Raw genomic sequence first — 20,877 nt, 5'->3', positions numbered from 1 at the left:
GCTTGATACGAAAACTCTGCTGAAGTGACATCCAGTGACTTGCAGTGGTTGATCTGAAACTTAATTATGATTGTCTTGACAAGGCACAAGAGCCCAAGTTAATAGAGGTTTCCAGTTAACAAAGTGCCCAACCCAAACAGTTTGTAACAAGAATCAGCTTTCTGCTGTACTGTGTGAACAAAGGATTGAGAGTCAATGGATACCTTTAATCCTGGTCTTCCTCTGGGGACATCACTGAACTTTCCCAGACAGATCTCAGCTTTTTCCCTATAAAGTGAGACCATCAGGCTGATCAGTAGTTCTTAGCCTGAATGTGACAACACATTGATAGAGGTGGCCAAAAAAAGAGTACCCAAAGTTAGCTTATAATGGGGGTGTGTGCTATCAAGACATGCGTTGACTAATTTAATCTTGATAGCAGTATGATGAAGTACAGACATACTATTGCCATGCCGTTTTACAGATGGGGACATCAAGGTCCATAAAAGTATGCAATCTGCCCAAGAATCATCCTGCCACACACCAAGGTGGGAAAACAGGTGGTTTGGCTCCAGACCACTGCCCCTAACTACTCAACTCTCAATAATCTAATGCCTCCTCTTAATAATGGTTAATTACAGCTATCAGTCATAGCCTTTCAATTGACAGATGGACCAATTAAAGGAGACCTAAGGCTTCAACTACAAGGCTAAGCTTATTCTCATTACAACCTGCTTTCTTGACAGATGAAGAAATACCTTCCTGACACAACCCAGAGCTTGCATCTCAAAAGTGACTGCCAGCTACCTACTAGGCCAAAAGGAAGTCTGACTGATCAGATGACACAGTGGGTGTCACCAGTATGGCCTCAGAGTCTATGATTCCTCAGCACTTTGAGAAAGAATGATGCAAGTAGCTTACTCTTCTTTTGGAAGGACCAAAGCCCTGCCTGGCAGCAGTGACAATCCTGGGCCTAAACGGCAGACAGCCTCTTGATAAGTTTATCTTCTCTGGCTGCCTGGGAAGTCTCCTGGTGGCTGTCAGATTGAGATCCCCAAATCCATTCTCCCAATTACCTTCGTGGCAAGCAAACCACCCGGAAATAGCTCTTTTCCTACCTTTACCCAGGCTGTCTACCGCCCCCAGTGCAGACAGCCCATTCTCCTGGCCGGGGCCAGCCTCAGAGATACAGCTGCAGCAGCATGGCCAGCGTATGAGGACACCAGGGCTCCAGCACACTTCACTAAGTTGATAATGTTCTGATCATCAGCAGGCGCCTGGAACTCCAGCTGGCCGCTCTCCAAGCACAAAACTGCCACCTGTACTTATGCAAGGGAAATGGAGGGCAGCAGGAAGTCACCAAGATCCACTAGGTGTCAGTGTCTGGGACAGAGACAAAAGTCTCAAAGCCACCCCTGCCACCAAGTTCCTGAGAAAATTCTCTTTTAAGGAGTCATCCCAACTCCTCTGAGCTTGAACAAAAGGTATAACAAGGACATTAAACAGAAGATCCCCTAAGGATGAATATGTGCGTAAATAAAACAACAGAGCTGTTAACAGGTGCCTGGCCCATAAAATAAAATATTTCATTTCAATTTGTCATGTTTTAATGGACGTTATTTCAACATGACACTGTTAGTAGGTATAGTTTGGAAGTCTACCCATGAGGAAGTCTACTTTAAATGAAACTTCAAAACAAATATTACATAAAAATTTGCCTTCGTGATAAAATAGATGACCCCATATGCTTGTTCAAAGTCACCTTCACAAATTTCTACCTGTGAACACTGTTTGGCAGACAAGTGAATTCAACCGATTGCTTATTTTCAATAAAAGTTCTCAGTCAAGAAAAATGTCCACCATAGAGGCCAATCTCAAAAAGTCACATACTGTGAATTCTATCTATTTCACATTCTTGAGAAGACAAAACTATAGTAATGGGAAACAGATTGGTGGCTGCCAGGGGTTAGGTGGAGGGGGGGAATTGGATGAGTGAAGAAATATTCTGTAGCCTGATTGGTCCTGCAGGAGCGGCGGAGGTCATGTGCCTCCACACAGATGCTAATGGCCCCAGTCCAGTGCACCACAAGGAAACAAGTCATCATGACTGAGAATTTAAAAAATAAAGATGTATAAAAGGCCCCCAATAGGTGGTTCTTCATTTCTTTTACCAAATCCAATCATATTTAGAACACTATGGATTACCTCATAAGAATGTTAAATGAATAGAGTTGCAGTGGAGGTTTAATAAAATAACATACGGAAGTGCTTTTAAAATAAAAAGGACAAGGAGGAGGTCCTAGGAGTGGCAGTGCTTGAAAAAAGAAGTCCAATTGGTCTCTTTCCGACTTCCCACTCAACAAGCATTCAAAGGCCTGGCTCCTCCACCCCGCCTGTCCAGGATCTGCTGCCCTTGGACTTTGCTGTCCTCCTGTGGAAAGGAGACATCTGAGAAAGGGTTGTGTCTTCCTGCCCTTTAATCCCATTACACAATTCCTTAAGTGCACAGACTCATAATTGGGAGTTTGCTATTTTTCCTTCAACACTCAAAATAGGGCAAATTTGTCCTTCAAAATGGAAAGTACTAAAGTGAATGAAGGCTGATGAAATTCTGGACTTGTGGGAAATTCCATTGTGTGACCGCTCTGATGTTACCTCCAAAAAAGGAAAACACGATGACTCTGCTGTGGAAGAGCAGGGGACACAAAAGGTTTAACCAGCTTTTTCAAATTTTTTATTTGTTGTTGTTTTTAGTACTGGGGGTTGAACCCAGGGGTGCTTTACTACTGAGCTACATTCTCAGCCCTTTTGAGTTTTTCTTTTTAGACAGGGTTTCCCAAAGTTGCTGAGGCTGACCTTAAACTTACAATCCTCCTGCCTCAGCCTCCCAAGTCACTGAGGTTACAGGCATGCCTCTGGCTTAACCTGTTCATTTTGAAGCCAGAGAAATTCGATGTCATCCTGAGCTTGATTATAAGCCTGGTGCTATAGAGAGACAGGGAAGAGATTAACTGTTTTGGAAGCTACAGCATGTTTCTCATCAGTGTCTCATGAGGCTGACCAGGAGGGGCAGTGGAAAGTTCTGGAGACCTAACATACAGGGTATCTTTCAGGGTGCCTTTTGGTTACGGTCTTATTAACCATTCAGATGCAAAGACAGGATATGCCCCACATCACCAAGAAGGGAGCACAGCTTCCCATGTCTCTCTCTCTCTCCCATGAATTTAGCACCAGCTCCCTGAGCTGGTACCTTCCTTTCTGAAACTCAATTGAAGTAACTTCCCAGAAATGCCTTAATTACAGGCTGGTGTCATTGTTCCATTAGAAGGTTTAAATAAAAGTCCCTAGATTCTAATCTGCTGAGACTTTCTGTAATAAAAGGTACTTACACAGCTTTGAGAAAGCACCAATCAACCCTAACATTGAAATGGGAAAAAATTATTACCACTCAAAATTCAACCCTCATGTAAAATTCCAGGGAGGAGGCAGTCAACCACCTCAGTGAAAAGAAAGAAAGGGGAAAAGAGGAAAAAGACAAATGTGCATTTCATAAATGACCCACATGAATCAGATAAGGCAGATTACAAATTCGTTTCTAATGTACAAAACCCTTAAAGGAAAATTTGTGGAAAACCCACAATTATTTGTTTAGAGAGGCAAAATGTCACAAGGAGAAAGAGATGTATGAGAAAATGGCCAACCACCTCCTCGGCTCAAATCAAATCCATCAATGGAAAGAAGCCTGAGATCAATGCAGAGGCTGCGATGAGCCACCGGCGGGGTGTGGGGTTGGGGATATCTGAACCATTGCCCAGGGTTTGGGGAAAAGGAACAAATATCTTCACCTGCCTCAATTGTGCTGGTGCTTTAGCTTGTTTTTTATGTCATTATTTCATATTCCTGTTAAGATGGTCTTAGCTACATCTTGCAGACAAATGGAGGTTCCAATACGTAAAATCCATTTCCCAGAACCCCAGATAACTATCTATCACCAGAGATGTGAAATTTGGATATGGTTCCTCTCTTCCACTAACACCCATATGCCAGGAATAAATCTGAGGCTCTGGGAAGGGTCCCAAATGTTACAAATTTTAAAATTGAACCAAGGAATAAAAGTTTGAAGTCGCCTTCAAAGGAATTCCTCAAGTAACACAACACAGCACATATAAAAGTGTCAGCAGGCTCAGATTCAAAGGCTTCTGAAACAGTGTTATTTCCAGAAATGAAAAAAAATCCTTCTCTGTCCTCCGGGCGAGGGCAGTAGAGAAAGAGTCCTCCCCAGGTTCAGAGCTGCCAGTGCCTAAGGGTATGATAGGAAGCACTTCCCTCGGAGCCACTCCCTCTGGGGCTCTGCCATTTTAATTGCAGGACACATGAGCCATTAGAATTGCCACTGGAATGGACACCTGTGCACTGGTGTGTTCTATTTGTTCATCTATTCAACAATTGCTCATTGAGAACCTCTTGTGTGCCAAGGACTTAGAGAGATGCTGGGGACAAAGCTGGGCACAGTCATTGGAGTGCATTCACAGGGATCCCCTACCTTGCCCTGCAGGGGCGGATCCCAGGCACTATTGCCAATGGCTCCTCACTGGAGAGAGCTGGTGGAAGGACAGGGAGGATCTAGAGTCTGTTGGCCTCTCTTGGGCTCCTTCCTGCTCCCTCTCCCTTTTCCTCAGCAGTGACTGGGTCTCCTTCATGGTACCACCTCCCCCCTACCATGTAAGACCCAAGTCCCTTCTCTTGATAACCCTAGGTGGCCTACTTGGCCTTTCCATTCATCCCAAAGCACCTTGCTACTTAGTTCCCCACATGACATTGCCTCTCTGGAACCACCCTGTTCCCTGACTGGATTTTGACCTCCACCAGCATTGGATATGACTTAACCAGGTCTCAGCCCACTGAGAATTCACCTTCTAGTGAGGAGAAACATGATAGGCCAGGAAACAATCAATGAACAGACAAATCATAGTTACATATAACACTAAACAATAAAGACTGCAATGGAATCCACCTAAGAGAGACCAGAAAGAGCATTTCAGGAAGATAATAGGGCAGGATGAAGGTCCCGAGGCAAGAACTAGCTTAGTGAGTTAAAAGGCCACAAGAAGGCCAGTGTGGCAATGCATATGAGCAACAGGCTGGAGAGACTTGTAATGAAAGTATGGAGTCATAGTGGGCGGGGAGGGGGAAGGCTATGGCAAGATGTTTGGAATTTACAATTTATTTGATTTGCATTCTAAAGATCCCTTGGGCCAATGATTTGGGAAATTTCCTCATCATCCACAGAGATTCTTGACACTGATTGGCCAAATTTCTTCCCTGATCATCTTAAAGGTCTAAGGAAACTAACCAACCTCCCTAAAAAGCTTGCATAAAGAGATACAGGCTTGGCAAGCACAGCCAGTGGTTGCAGTCTCTTCCAACCACAGGTTGGAAGCTTGGTTTGGGGGACACACTTGGGTTCCCTCCATATCTTTCTACCATGTACTGAGGTCAAATGAGAAAAACCATTTGTGTGCATGACGAGCTTGTCACTCTGGGAACCCAGAGGCCCCCTCCTCAACCACTCTGGAAGGTTCCTGGTGGAAAGACCCATGCATACAGGCAATTCACTGAACTTCAGAATTCTATCTTGGGACTGGGAGCAGGACATACTCTATCAGGAGCTCCAGCCTGTCCCCTCTGGCTGCCAGAGAACTGCAGGATTCCAGGCTTAGCTTGGCTTCCCAGCTTCTTCTCTGCTCCATCAGCCAGCCCCTTTCTCCTTTTCTCAAAGTGACAAATGCAGGCTGCCAAGCAAGGCTGAGGGAAAGGAGAAAATAGAAATGCGGTTCCCGTCGTGCATTCTCCCTCGAAATGCTACTAATCTGGCATTTAGGTTGTTTGCTCCTTTAATCAGAAGGCCGTTAAGAAATCTCTGCCGGGTTTCTGTACACAGTTTTTCTCTAATGAAGCATCAAATCTCTTTCACAAACAATAGCTGTGTCACATCCAAGCAGTCTGGCCCCGGCCAGGGCGGCTGCAGTCTCCAGCAAATGCGATGCCTCTGTCAGGTCTGTTCCTCCCAGAATAGCCTGCCACTGCAGTACTCAGATCAGAGTCTCACTGTCTAGGTCCCATGAGCTGGAGGGACAAAAGAAATCAGAGGTTCTCAAGGAGACATAGTGTGCCATCACCAGCATGTGATGCCTCATTTTAACATATTGTGCTTGATGAATAACGCTTTGTGTGAACACATCTATACTGGTTGCAACTCTGGGTTCAGGGGTACAGTGGCTTGTCTGAGTTTGTGGGGGGACTCATGATCTCTGACTCAACCCCCAAGCTGTGAACTACTTCCTAGAGGGTGGACATGTCAGAAACAGGGCTATGACAAAATGCCCCAGAGGCTATCAGTGAGTGTCATGGCAGAGCCCTGCTGAGCATGCAGTTGGGCCAAGCCCAGGTGGAACAGTGCCCAAATGTATGTTCATATGCATATCTGGGAAGGAATGTGGCTATTATCAAAAACTTAAGGTGCACCTAGCTTGGGAAATGACAATGTCACTCATAAGAGTTTGCCCCATAGATACATCAGCACGTGTGTGCAAAGATAAGTGTAAAAAGACATTTGCTGCTGTCCTGCTTGTTCCAGCTTAAAACAAAATTATATAAAGGTCTCTCAAGAAGGGGCTGATTACATATAAAAGATGTCCCCAAGTAATGATGACTCTGGTTCCACTTTATAGAGTGCAAAATGACATGCCTTCCATTCAGTAGAAACCATACACTGCCTTTTGCATTTGGATCTTGTCCTGGGCTAGTGACATGCCGTACCACATTATCTTGCAATGTTGGGCATCAGCCCCAAGCTGCAGCCCTCAGTCAGCCCCATAATCATGAGGGGAAACCACCAGCACCCCACAGTGTGCTGTGAGGCTGAGCTAGGATGTTTGGCAGAGCAGGTGCATTGAGTTCATTTTGGACTTACATATTTTCAATTGATGATGAGTTTGTGTGGATGTAATTCCATCATAAGTAGAGGAGCATCTACTTTATGAGACCTGGATGCACTGTAAGACTATGCAGCTGTTGGAAAGGACAAGTAAATTGATTGTGATATGAACAGATCACTGAGAAATACAGCAGCACAGAAACAAGCTTCCATTTGTTTTGTCTTTTTAAATAGGCACACATGGGTGCATATATGCTTGTGTATGATGCATGCACTCTCACTAAAAGGATACACTAAAAATTGTTAATGAACACAGTTTCACTTCTAGGAAGGAGAACCTGGAGCATTAGAAATCAGAGATGAAGAGAGATTTTTAAGTATAAGGTTTTTTTATGGTTTCTTTTTCATTTTTGTAAGCATGTATTTTATTTCTTTACCATTTGACCCAGCTATCCCATTCCTTGGTTTATACCCAATGGACTTAAAATCAGCATACTACAGTGATGCAGCCACTTCAATGTTTATAGCAGCTCAATTCACAATAGCTAAACTATGGAACCAATCTAGGTGTCCCTCAATAGATGAATGGATAAAGAATATGTGGTATATATACTCAATGGAATATTACTCAGCTTTAAAGAAGAGTGAAATTATTGCATTTGCCATCAAATGGATGGAGTTCGAGAATAACATGCTAAGCGAGATAAGCCAATCCCCCCAAAACCAAAGGCCGAATGTTTTCTTTAATATGTGGATGCTAATTCACAACAAGGTGGGGGGCACTAGAGAAGAATAGTGTTACCTTAGATTAGGTAGAGGGAAGTGATGGGAGGGGAGGGGAGCGGTGTGGGGATAGGAAGGATAGTAGAATGAAATAGACATTATTACTTTATGTATGTATGTGACTGCATGACCAATATGATTCTACAACATGTACACTCAGAAAAATGAGAAATTATATCCCATCTATGTATGTATATATCATCTATGTATATATATATATATATATATATAGAAATATATAGAAATTATATCCCATCTATGTATGTATATATCATCTATGTATGATATATCAAAGTGCATAAATGCACTCTACTGTCATGTATAACTAATTAAAACAAATTTAAAAATTAGTAAAAAATCTTTTTTTTCACAAACAGAATTGAATATTCCTGAATCCCTAGTGAAATCACCAATGGGAAGTCAGTGTTACAACAAATATACAAGAGGTCATTGTTTTGGATTGAGCTCCTTCACCAGACCCCAAGAGACCAGACCCAACCAAAATGGAGTCATTCCTCCCAGGTACCTAAAATCAGACTGAACTTGACATGGGCCAGTTAAAAAAAAAAAATCCCAGGAGATTCACAGGATTCAATCAGAAAAGACCTGGTCAACTTAACCAGTAAGATAAGAAATTCTCCTCTGTTTGAGCCCTTTAAGGAAACATGACTCTGGAAGACAGATTTGGTGTGTGACCCAGTTCTGCTCTTTCAGTCTTTTTTGCCCATGAAGCCCACCTCCTTTGCTCAGCTCATCAGAGGCCCTTCCTATTTCATAAATGGGAAGCTGCCCAATTCATGAATTGCTAATAGAAGCCAACTCAATCTTCAACTTTGTAGAAATGTGGCTCTTCTACAATAGTTATAATAAAAGTCTATGTCTTAATCCTTAACTCCTGGGACTATATAACCCTATCTGGCAAAGGGGTTTTACTGGCACGATTAAGTCTCGTAAGATGGGGAGACTACCTTGGTTTTCCTGGGGGTTCCCAGGTAAGCACAGGGGTCTTTATCAAAGGGAGGTAGGAAGGAGAAGGAGAGGAGAAGACAAAAGCAGAAGTCAGAGTGATACGAAAAAGGGGTTGGTCAGAAACAGAAACGCAGGCAGCCTCTAGAAGATAGACAAGGAAACAGATTTTCTCAGTGTTTGAGGCCCTGCTGACACCTCACATCTAATCCAAAGAGACTTATTTTGGACTTCTGGCCCTCCAAAACTGTAAGATATGTTTGGGTTTTTTCAGGCCAATAAGTTTATGGTAATTTGTTACAGCAGCAATGGGAATCTAATACACAAGGTTCTCTTTTAAAAGAGTCTAATTCATGCATCAAGACACAGTCAGTCAGCCAGGCCTGCCCCAAGTGGCAGTTCCTTAGCCCTAGTTGATCATCCCACTGGAGACATGACAGGTTTTCAATAACACTATCAGTCACAAAACCAGTCTGGATAAATGACAAACATCTCCCCAGTCAGTCTGATGACAGCCGACTCTCAGACAGAGGTTCCAATCCTGCCCAATGGGGTAAACTTAGCATCCAAGCGGCCTTATCACTACTCTCTTAATGGGATGGCATCTCTGGCCCACATGTCAGTCCCACCTGTCAAGCTAGTAAAGTGGCCCTGTGAAGAAAAGAGATGAGAAGACCTACATGTCAATCTGGCAAGTGGGGGCTTTGAACTGTGACAGGAATATTTAGGGGCCTCATGTGGGAAGCAATGAAGTTCTTTGTGAATGTCCCCCTGCCTCTGAATCACATACCTAGTTGTGCCCAGGACTTTCAGCAAAGTGCACACTTGTGTCATTGCTCCATAGTTAAGACCACCTCCAGTTGAGAGGACTGAGGACCATGTTCCTTGGTGAGATTCAGGGGAGACAGGGGGGAAAGGTATAGGATCATAGCCTGCCTCTGGCATCTGGGAAGTTACAAAGCCAGAACACATTGCCTCTGCCTCTTTTCCCAAGAATAGAGTCAAACTGGGTGGCCCTATCACACCCAGCATGAGTGGAGCCCTACTTTATTGTCTCTGTGAACATTTCACCTGCAGGACTCTCCAGCCAACCTTTTTAGACACTTTAACAATGAGACTATTAAAGACCTGAAGACACAATAGCAAGAACCTCAATGGAAACTTTACTGCAATTTTCTTTTGCTGCTTGGGGAACACAAGTCTTTATCATTTTCTTTCATTCAAGTGACAGCTTCGTCCCAGTTCTGTGGTTGTCATGCGTGGCGCATGATGCTGCTTTGGTGATTTATAACCAGTTGAATCATCATCTCATTAAGTCAAAAGAGATTAGTACGTGAACCTAGTTTGTAAACTACAAGGCGCTACCCGCGTCTGGAGGCCAGGCTGGCAAAGCTCTAAATACACTCAGTGTTAATTTGGCTGCTCTTGAAAGCAGATGGTGGAAAGGAGACAGCATCTACCTATGAGACCAAGGGTGGAAAATAAAACAAAACACACCTCCTTCTTCAGCCAGGTTGTCTGTTCTACCCCAACGCAGCCTTTAGTTACCAAGGTCTGAAAGAAAAGCAAATGCATTTCCCTCCCTGGTTCACCTAAGGAGAAGGGAATGTGGTCTCCCGCATTCCATGAGGGAGACCCAATAAAGAGATCCATGCATTGGCTGAGCCACAGTGGTTCCAATGGCACAACAAACTTGAGGGCAGAGACTGGCCCCACCCTAAAGGCCTTTAGCTCACCCCTCCTACTATAGCAGGCCCTGGAAGTTGTCAAGAAACTAGCAACTTATACTATAATCCAAACTAGAATCATGAATTGTGTGATAAAAGTGTAACAATAACTGTAACTTGGCTCTGCTAAACCAGGGAGAGCTCAACAGAGAGGATGCAATGGCCACAAAACCCCTTGTTTTAGAAAACTTTTGTGTGGTGGTAGTGATCAAAATACCTGACAAGAACAAGTTGGAGCAAGGAAAGTTTATTTGGGGCTCTCAGATTCAGAGGTCTCAGTTCATAGATATCCGACTCCATTGCTCTGGACCCGGGGTGAGGCAGCATATCATGGAGGAAGAGGTAAGTGGAGGAAAGCTGTTCAGCTCATGGTGGGGTCAGGAAATATAGAGGGAGTGGGGAAGGGATCATAGGGAAGATGTACCCTTCAGGGTGTGCCTCCAGGGACCCACCTCATCTCGCTATGCCTACAGTTACCACACAGTCAGTCCATTCAAACTAGGATAAACGAATTTGGTTCCTGTTCTTATAATGCAATCATTTTACCTCTGAGTATTTCTGCATTAACAGGAGCTTTGCGGGGGTACCTTATATCAAAACCATCACATCCCTCTAAGAATCCCAGGGAAGGAAGCAACCAGATCTGTCAGAAATAACTGAGGAGCTTATTAAACACAAAGGTTTGAGCTATACTACAAATCTACTATAACTAGGCAGGAAGAATATGCTCCAAGTGAAGAAAAAAAAGAATCCTTTGATTATTCAAATACCCAGGTGACCTCCCAAAAGCCTCTTCTTTTGAGATCCCCTGCCACTCCCTGTGTGACTACCAGCAAGTCTAGAGAGAAACACCTTCAGCACCCAGCAGTTCTCATTCCTGTGTCCACCAGTATCATGGCTGCAAAACCCCAGCCAGGCTGGGCACCCATAAGAGATCTCACTGTGCACAGCTGGGACAGGGACTGGCACGGGTACTCTACAGGCACCCAAGGGCATCAGGCCTCTGCTTATAGAATACTGAAGGAGTTTTTGAAACAGCTGATTTTGTTTTCATTGTCATGTTCTGCATGTATACATTCACAAGTGTGGCTCTATAGTAGCTCAATCTTGGTGCACAGAGGAGCTGGGAGACTTTCTTGAGAGCTGGCTATTTTAATTTAGATTGCATGCTGAGGTGGACTCCTGGAATTGATAAAGATAGAAGAGCTATAGATCCCACTTAGTGACATCCCTCCCCTGCCTTACTGCTGTCCCTCATCTCCTTCTTCAAAATAAAAACATGAACCATCATTCTGATGCCAGCTAAATGCTGTATGTATTCATTAGACTTCCTCCCATGTGAAAGTCTTCTAGGCAGCAACATGTTAAAACTTTGGGGAGGTCCTGAGGTGCCTGCTGCTTTGAGGGCTCAAGTGCACATAGAAAGAATCTCATTCCCCAGACCCAGCATCTGGATTTCCCATCTGGCCCATGCCTGCAGCTGCATAGCCCTCTGGCCCTTCTCCAACAAGCCTCAAAATGTTATTTCACTTTCTGGGTCTAAATGGAAGCTTTCTGAAAAGTCATTGTAACCCATCAAGCTTTGGAAACAAGTTTAAGTTGGTTTTGTACTTTCCATTACCCAGGTTGTTTTGGAATGCAGTTCCTAAGAGGTTCAGCTTGCCTTCCCATCAAGTTTGCAAAAAGGGGAAAACAAAGAAAAAAAAAATCCATGCAAAGAAGGAGGACTGGGTTCCAGGATCCCAGAAGCTATTGGATTCTATAATTCCTATGCAACTTTCTCTCCCCTGTTCATTGTCACCAAGTTTAATGGAGCAAACTGGCATAGAAAGTAGGGACTTGTCCCAAAGGCATAGCTTCAAGGGCCCCAGAGCTAAACCCCTCAGATGCCTCCCCCCAGGTCTTGCACATCAAACAGATCCACTAGGGTCATTCTTTAGATAAAAGAACCAGCAGAAAGTGGCGGGGAGGACCCTGCTCCCTACAGGACATTCCCTACTCAGCCCATTGTCTTCTATCCCTTGAGTGGGGCTCCATCAGCTCATGCTGAGCCCTTATGGAATTAGAAGCAATATTTGGGCTTAGATCCTAATAGAGACCTCAAGCTAGATTCCATTTCCACTCATCCCCTAAGCCAAGTACCTTGATACAGTGCATAACACAAGCAACTGCAAACCATGTCTTTGCATTTGGGGGATCCAGGGTCCTAGTTCAGGGAACACCACTTCCCGGAGGAAGGGAAGGTGCCTGAGAAAGGTGTGGAAGGGAATAAGTCTGTGAAAGCCTGGCTTTGGCTCACATATCGGTCTCTGGGCTACATCTGAAAATCCAATTTGCAGTCTCAGTCCCATTGCTTACCAGCTCTGGACTATGTGTACCTTAATTCCCTGTCCTGTAAAATGGGGATAATGGTGAGAGGAACTGGGGAATAACGAGAGGAATACTAAGTCTCAAAGGAAATGCCTGTGAACTACTGGGATACAGAAAGCACTCAGGAATAATCATAACTCCTGAACAACCTGCTCCTGGCCCAGGCCCTTGTAAAATAAGGAAAATGCGCAGGTGCAGGGAAATCTTGCACTGTGTCACTCTGCCCTGGATCCATCTCTAGCCCAGCCCTAGCATTGACCAGCCTGCTGTAATTATTAACATCTCCCACCAATGGGGGCTGCTGGTGACAGCCCGCGTTCTCTCATGAAGGCATATTCCTTGCTTTACCCCAAAAGCCTCTTCTTGAGATGTCCACATTCCTCCTTAAATATGTACCTACATTCCTAATAAATCTCTGCCTGTGCCTTTGACATGCTCATGCTAAAATTCTTTTCTACCATGTATACCAAGAACCTCACTGGTCCAGAGTCAAGTTCCACCTCCCTACTGGGAGGTCCCGAGACCCTTCTTGAAAGACATCTCTTCTCCTGTGACAGTGGTAGCACCTGATTCACAGGGGGTGGAGTTGTGAGGATTAAATAAGCTAATTTATGTAAAGCACCATATCATTATGTTATTAGATTAATTCCAAGAGTTACATTTTCTAACATACAATGATTGTGAAGTTGATCTCTAGCTCAAAATTACCGCATGTTTTAATACATATTTAACAGAGTTTTCTCCTGCCCCAGTACTGGAAAAAAAAAAAAACTGATATTAAGTTGCTGGTGCATCTTACTAATCAATGCATTTTGGAATCAAGGAAATAAGGTTTTTAAATCACTATTCCATGTACAGTAACAAACACAACGTTAAAGACATCCTTCCTCTTGGAGAATTTTTCAGCCTCATGTCTATGAAAACCTGGGTACAGGTGCCATCCCAGTCAGCGTGTCCTTTCTGTCTCAGTCCCTCTAGACCCCTCTGGGTTTTCTCAGACACTGACTCCTGAGCTCTTTGCTGGGAAACCTTAGGGAGGCTCACTCCAGTGGTTCTATGGCTTGGCTCTTGTCTGGGCTCCCAGGGAGCCGGGTCATTCCAGACATTCAATGTAATTAGTAGGGCTCAGGCATGGGATATTTCAAATGTCCTCACATGATTGTTCCTACAGCCAGGATTGAGAACTCTGGCTTCAGTCATTCCCATGTCCTTTCAAAATCTGAATTCCTCACAGCCTCACAGCTAGCCCAGCTGGCCAGCTACCATCTTGAGTTGAATTCCAACAGAATCAAAAGTGCTCTAAATTGTTAAAAAAAAAAAAAAAAATGGCTTCTTCCTGAGGCAGCGCCTTTGTTGTTGTGAGATAGGGATAAGACCTTGAAAGCAATTCTAAGCTGGAAAATGAAGAAACTTGCCTTAAACTGAAACCTTCTTCCTAAGCAGCTAAGCCCCAGACTCCAGGAAATTTACCTATTTTGAATTCTGTTGAAATATTTGACTTACAAATAATACAGTTCTCTAAAGCAACCGTGCTGAGAATATGAGATAACTTTTATGCAGGTTTGATTCCATAAGAAACAGTAAACACTAAGGATCATCATCCGAAATAAAAAGAGAAAAAAAGAAAATTCTTTCAACATTTTAGATAAATACGTTCCAGGTAAATGAGATCCACTTTGGAGGGATTATTTCTGCCCCTTCTTTTTTCTCTTGTGTGCACACCAGGCTTTCCTCTCTGGCAAACCCTGATTTCCCTCTCTGTTCCACTTTTGGAGATCTTCTCCAGCAAATCATAAACACAGCTCATTTCACCAACCACAAAGACACTACCCTGCCTTGGAGAATTAGTGCGAGCTGGCTCCAACAGCACTTTAATTGACCCCCCAGAGGGGTGAGCATACATTTTTCACGTGAATTCTGCATAGGGAGATATCTGATTGGGCACTGAATGTTTAATTCTCTGAGAAATTGGCAAGCCAGGGAGAAAGCTACACTAGACACCGAGATGCTTTTAAATCTCAGTAATGGAGCATCTTACAGCAGCTTAATGTCTCTGGCCCATCAGAAAGCAGAGTCTGGGCAAGCCTGGGGGGTGGAGGTCTGGTGGCAAAACAAAGCCAATTAAATCCAGGTAGTGGGAACTGTTGTCCTGACTGTTGAAGCAGAGTTGCAGTGGGTCCAGGGGAGAAGAGCTATCAAACTGTGTGCCAGGTGTGGGAATGGTCCTTGATGTGAGCCATCTCATTTAACTGTCTTCTCACAGTAAGCAGGGAGGCAGAGATTTTATTCAGGCTCCCTCAAGGGCTACAAGGACAATAAACAACACAACTAGATTTCAGCCCTAGGTCCTCTGACTTCCAAGCTCCTTTTACCAAAAGGTGGAGCAACTTCCTCCCAGTCTATGGATCCAGACCTGGAAGGGGTGCTTCTCTGAATTCTAGAAGCTCTTGTTGCAAATCCTGTCTGCCTGCCCACCCCACTCCTCACTTCCCTCTAATCTACCCCTTAAGCACTGGACCAATGCTGTCTTGTGACCAGTCCTGAGGTCAAACATGCATTCTGCCACTAACGAGCTATGTAACCTTAGGTAAGTTGCCTAACCCCTCTGGCCTCAGTTTCTCTATCTTTGAGATGGAGTAATAATATCTACCTGTGAACATTAAATTAAAGTCCACTTCTGAGGATGTTTAGAAGCATGAACAGAAATGACTATACTTCTCTTATTATTAGCATGGATTCCGACAGTCCTTTCTTAGAGGTGCAATGTCTGCCTCCAGGGTGGGTCCTGTTTCTTTCTCATTCCCTCCAGGGCCCATGCCTTTAATGAACATTTTCTAGGTGGTCCTGAGGCCTCCTCCTAAATGACAGACTTCTACTACTTAGCCCATCCATCTACTTCCCCACCCCTAACCTCTATTCTAGAAAAACCCATAGGTGATATCAGACATCAGTCAATCTAAACCCCTCGCTGTCCCTGGGCCTGTGCTGTTGACCACAGGCAGGCCACACACCTCTCTCTCCATGTACTCTGACCTTGTCCCATGAGTGTGGCCTGCAGAGCAAAAGTTATACCCATAAATTATTGGTCCTGGGACTCGTAAACTCAGAATTTGAGCCCATGATGTCTTATTTCAGGATCTACGCTACATAGTTTTGTCCCTATCTGCAATAAAATGAGACTCATTGCCACATACCCATCATCAGCTTCAACCCTTTAATGACTTTAAAATATGTTTTCACACTGAATTAAGTTCATCACCATTCTCAGATGCTGTCTTTGATATCAGGGACAGGGCTTGCATTTTTACAGATGCCCTCATGGCTGGACACAAAAGAGGAACAAACATGGACACTGCAGGGCAATCCTAAGGAATCAACAGGGCCTGTCCATGGGCCACGGGCCATGATGGTGCCCTTAAAGCATACCTTGATGACCCTGTTTTCCTGCACATAAAAATGGAAATATATGAAAGGGGAAATTGTAAGAGGTGAAAAGGGGAATAAGGAAGAAGGAGGACCCCTCTTTACCCTGCAGGTATCTTTCTTAACTAGGGAGCTCTTTGAAAAATGACTATTTATTTATTTATTTTTAGCAAAGGGATTGTTAAAATCATGTAATGCCATTTTCTCTTGCTTAGGGAAAGCCAATACAGCTGTCTCAGAGGCTCCAAGATTTCCGAGGATGCCCCCACTTAGGTCCTCCAGTCTACTCTTATTCACACATCTCCAGTTCACCTCTGTGGAGAGGGATCCCCAGCACCATTTGTATTCATACCTCCTCAAACCTGGGCCTTTGGATCTCAGCAGCAACCAGGCTCCGAGGCCATAGAGCAGGAAACTCTAAATAATGGCCCAAACAGGAAGAGGACTCTCTTGCCTGTCTGCTTGGCTCTGGAGAATGCATCTTCTGGGCAGGGCCAACATGCACTCTGATGAGAAACTGATGGGGACAGCATTTGGGAATCAATCAACAAAAGTATTTGCTCTTGTATTAAGTCCACCTGGAAACAGATCTCCTGGTTGAAAGCTGGTTGTACATGGTCCCTGAGTGATTCAGTACTTGAACAAAGTACAGCCCCTCAAAACCAGCTAACGTTTGTCCAAAAGCAATATGGTCTTTGGCTCTCTAAAGAGTTACTCTTTTCCTCTAGCTCTAAGTATGTGGCAGGATCATTCCCAGAAACATGAATTCATGTTTTTCCTCTCTACAGGTTGCCCCCAGAGGCACTCTCCAACACCCACCTCTTCCAGGAACCCACACTGAATGAACCAAAAGAAGGGCCTTTATCATCAAACCAGCTATATTTTTACATCAGGTGTTTGAGAGATGCCTTTAAATGACTGCCTAAAGCACAGAGGAGTTGCCTTCCAGTTGGGCGGTATAGCCGTGGGCTAAGCTACCAGGAACCAGTTATAGCTAGCGGGTGTAGCTACCCACAGATACCTAGTGCTGAACTCCTCCTAGCTCTGGTGGGCCTACAGGGGCCTGACTCCTCAGAATAAGTCTCTAGAACTCTCAGCCCATGAATGGGCAATGCTGTTTAGTTCCTCGACATACTTTGAGTATGTATTTGTTAAATGTTGATTCTTAACAACCACAGTGGTTTTTCTTATCTATCATCTCATCAAATCCCATAGCAAACCCAGGGCTCAGAGAAAGCAGGCAGAAGGAAGGCAAGAACCACATAGATCTTCCTCATGCTGTCTTCTCAGGACCTGGCCTAGGGTCAGCACCTAAAAGTCATTCAATAAATATAGTAGGGAGAAAAAAAAAGTGTATATATATATATATATATATATATATATATATATATATATATATATTTTTTTTTTTTTTCCCCCTTTTAGAAACAAGACAATATCACTGACTCTTTAAGCTTATTTGAATTGCTCAAGGTCACAGAGCAAGTTAGGACACCTAAGTTCTCATTCCTCCTCTTCTTCCTTTCTTCTCACATAGCTGCATGACTGGGGCCATGAGGAGGGCAAGGACACTAATTGCAAGACCATCAGTCAACACACATTGCACAGGCAATGTGCAGGCTTCATATGTATTTTGCTCACATAACTCAGGGAATCCTCATGACAACCCTATAATATAGGCACTAGTATCTGCTCCATATTACAGAGCAGGAAAATGAGGCCCAGTAAGTTTGAGTAATTTGGGCAAGGAAGAGGCAGAGACCATACCACTGAGAAATCCCAAAGCAGGGGATACACACACAGACTCTGCATCAGGCTGCCTGAGGTCAAACTCAGCTAGACTTTGATTGCAGACTCTCTGCTCATTCTCAACTCTGAGGTCCCAGATCCCAAAGGTCCTTATGTTTCAAGATCCCAAGGAAAAGCCCCAGAGATGACTGCTGCATGGGAACTCAGCTTCAGACAGGTACATCAGAACCACCATTTATCACAGTCATGCTCGCCAGACTTTTATGTGTCCACCATCACCCAGAGAACTTGTAAAATTCAGAGAGTTGAGCCTCACTTCCAGTGTTTCATTGCCAGAGGTCTGGGGCAGAGCCCGAGAATCTGCATTCCTTACAAGTCCCCAGGTGCTGCTGGTTCACAGACCCCACTTCAAGTAGAACTGCCTTAGGAGTTAATTGAGCCAAAGTGTTCATTTCACTATTGCAGAATTTGGGTCACAGAGGCTAATTTTTATGTTAAAGGTCACCCAGCATATCAGTGTTCTTAACTCTTTTTTTCACTTTTTCCCACCACACAAGGCTTACTTGAAAACAGCAATCATCACCATCATTTTATGAACTATAATTCTTTTGGAGTACCAAGTACTTTTTCCTATTTATCTCCTTTATATTTGCAATCACCCTTTAGGTTGGGGGCCTGGGACTCAATTTATAGAGGAAGAAAGGGAGGTTCAATAAATGAACAAGAAGAAAATTGGCTAGAGGTCACAAGGCAAGAGGTGGAGCCAGTTCCATCCAACCCAACCCTAGGTCTTATCAGGGGGGCTCTGTCTACCAAGTGCCTAGAGCAGAGCTTCACAGCCACTTAGTTCAGAGGAAGGAGGAGTCAGAAGAGTAGGGCAAAATTAAGATCAACCAGTAGTGAGCAAATATTTTTAAAACCATGTCCAGGAGGAAGCCCGAGGAAAGGTCCGAAGTTCCAACTTCCCCAGAGGCCACTTGTGAATCTCTTTCCAAACCTCTCAGAGGTTTCAGGCTTAGATGCCCCAATATGACACTAGAGCTCCATAAATTCTGTGCCCAAGAATCATGAGACTCCACAAACAAAATTAATAGCCTGCAAACTCTAAATGGGTGATTACAATCTATAAAACAGCCCATAAAATGACATCATGGGGATTCATATCCATATAAATTTGCTGGGTTTATGAGTAGAAATCATTTCTGCTTGCTACGTGCCTAGGCATGAAGCTCATCTAAAAATGGAAACATCTGGCTGAGTTGCCGGGTGCTCACCATATCCTTGTGGCTTTCTGGTCAGTGGGACACACAGTGAAAACCAGCCATGCAAGTTTTGGAAACCCAGAGAGCCCACCAACTCTAAAGACATGTTCTGATCCTGCTGACCCGTGGGATTTTGTGCTGGGTCTTGAGCATTAGCCAAGGATGGGGATGGGTGCTGCCCTTGAGAACCTTGTAAGCCGATGGAAGGAGGAGACAGTAGGTCACTCAGTCTTCTGCAACTATAGTAAAAGACCGGAGTTAATCAATTTGTAAAAAGGAAAGGCTTATTTTTGGCTCACAGTTTTGGAGTTTCTAATCCATGGTAGTGACCCTGTTGCTTTTGGACCTATGGTAAGGCAGGGAGATATGCAGTGGAACAAGCTGCTCATCTTATGGTGACCAGGAAATAAAAAAGAGCAAGAGACAAGGATCCCACAATTCCCTTCTGGAGCAGGCCCCCCAAGACCTCAGCCCTCCCACTAGGCCCCACCTCTTAAAGGGTCCTCCACCTCCCAAGAGTACCATGGTCTATGAACAGGTTTTCAGTACATGGAGAACATTCCAGATCCAAAATACATCAGATAGATATCAAATATCCAACAAAAAAACTAGTACACAGAGAACACAGGGAGGTTCATGAAGTGTCACAAAGGAAAAGTCCAGGAAGTTGTGAGGCAACTGGGTCTGGTAAGGGCAATGCCCATGACAGGTGGCTGGGAGGGAGATACGTGGAAGGTGGGGAAAATGGCAGGAAGAGGGACATTCCAAGAGGAGCGACCGTGTGGGGAGAGCTGGGCTGCTGTTATCTTCATTGTTTTGAAGTCACTGTATGAATAGCTCATAAGGAATAAAGAAATTCAGAATCAGATAACCCGTGTCGGATATTTATAAGATTTTAAGGATTTTCCTTTCTAAGGATTCTCATGATAAGGATTTTCTTCTAAATACAATAGGGACAGCTGGAGTTTTAAGAAGGGAATTAACATGATCAGAAAATCATTTTTAAAAGGTTCTGCTGGTCACTGTGGGAAGAATGGCCTTGGTGGAGAGGAGGGGTCAGAGAGGGAATGTTGGTAGGTTTCAGAGACTGCTGCAGTTGTCTACACAAAGAGCTATGGTGGCCTCAACCAGGTGAGAAAGGGATAGGCTGCAGTGACATCTGGGATGTTGGGTGGACAGGGCTTGTCAGCCTCAGCTTATTCAGAGAGGGCAGTGCACTCAGAAGGCAAATGGATAATGGTGGTCAGAGCACTGATCAACACTTGCTGAGCACTTTGAATCCAGTCTCATAAGCTGAGATCACACTGGAAGCCACTGAGAAGTCAGTGTTCATACCAAGTCAAGTGACCGCCTAAGTCAAGTGACATGGTCCATGCAGCCCCCAGTGGCCCCTTTCACTCTGCCTTGTGAAAGGACACAGGAGGCAGAGCCTGATTCTTTCTTTGAAGCCAGGCTCTACTTCAGCCTCAGGCTCCAAGTTCTACTGCAGGGTCAGCCATGGGGCGTGGCTTCTCCAGTCAGGGGCCCTTCCCCATGTCACCATTACCAGGTATGTTTAACATCCATGTGATGTAGTTTGGATCTAGAATTTTACCCACATGTCAAAACTGTGGTCCCCAGACCATGATAGGGCTCCTCCAAAGCCAATCTCTTACTGCCTTCAGATGCTTCTCCTTTGAAG

The 20,877-nt window shown here is 44.3% G+C and overlaps 1 protein-coding gene across 4 annotated transcripts in view; it reads right to left on the bottom strand.

Annotated features, from left to right (window-relative positions):
• Kcnma1 (potassium calcium-activated channel subfamily M alpha 1) overlaps positions 1 to 20,877 on the bottom strand; it is a 706,297-nt gene that overhangs the window by 388,014 nt on the left and 297,406 nt on the right. The gene's annotated exons all lie outside the window — the stretch shown is intronic.

The sequence above is a fragment of the Marmota flaviventris genome, chromosome 4 (assembly GCF_047511675.1).
Source record: "Marmota flaviventris isolate mMarFla1 chromosome 4, mMarFla1.hap1, whole genome shotgun sequence".
NCBI lineage: Eukaryota > Metazoa > Chordata > Mammalia > Rodentia > Sciuridae > Marmota > Marmota flaviventris.
The sequence above is the reverse complement of the archived record's forward strand: the minus strand, read 5'-3'. Positions and strand labels throughout refer to the sequence as shown.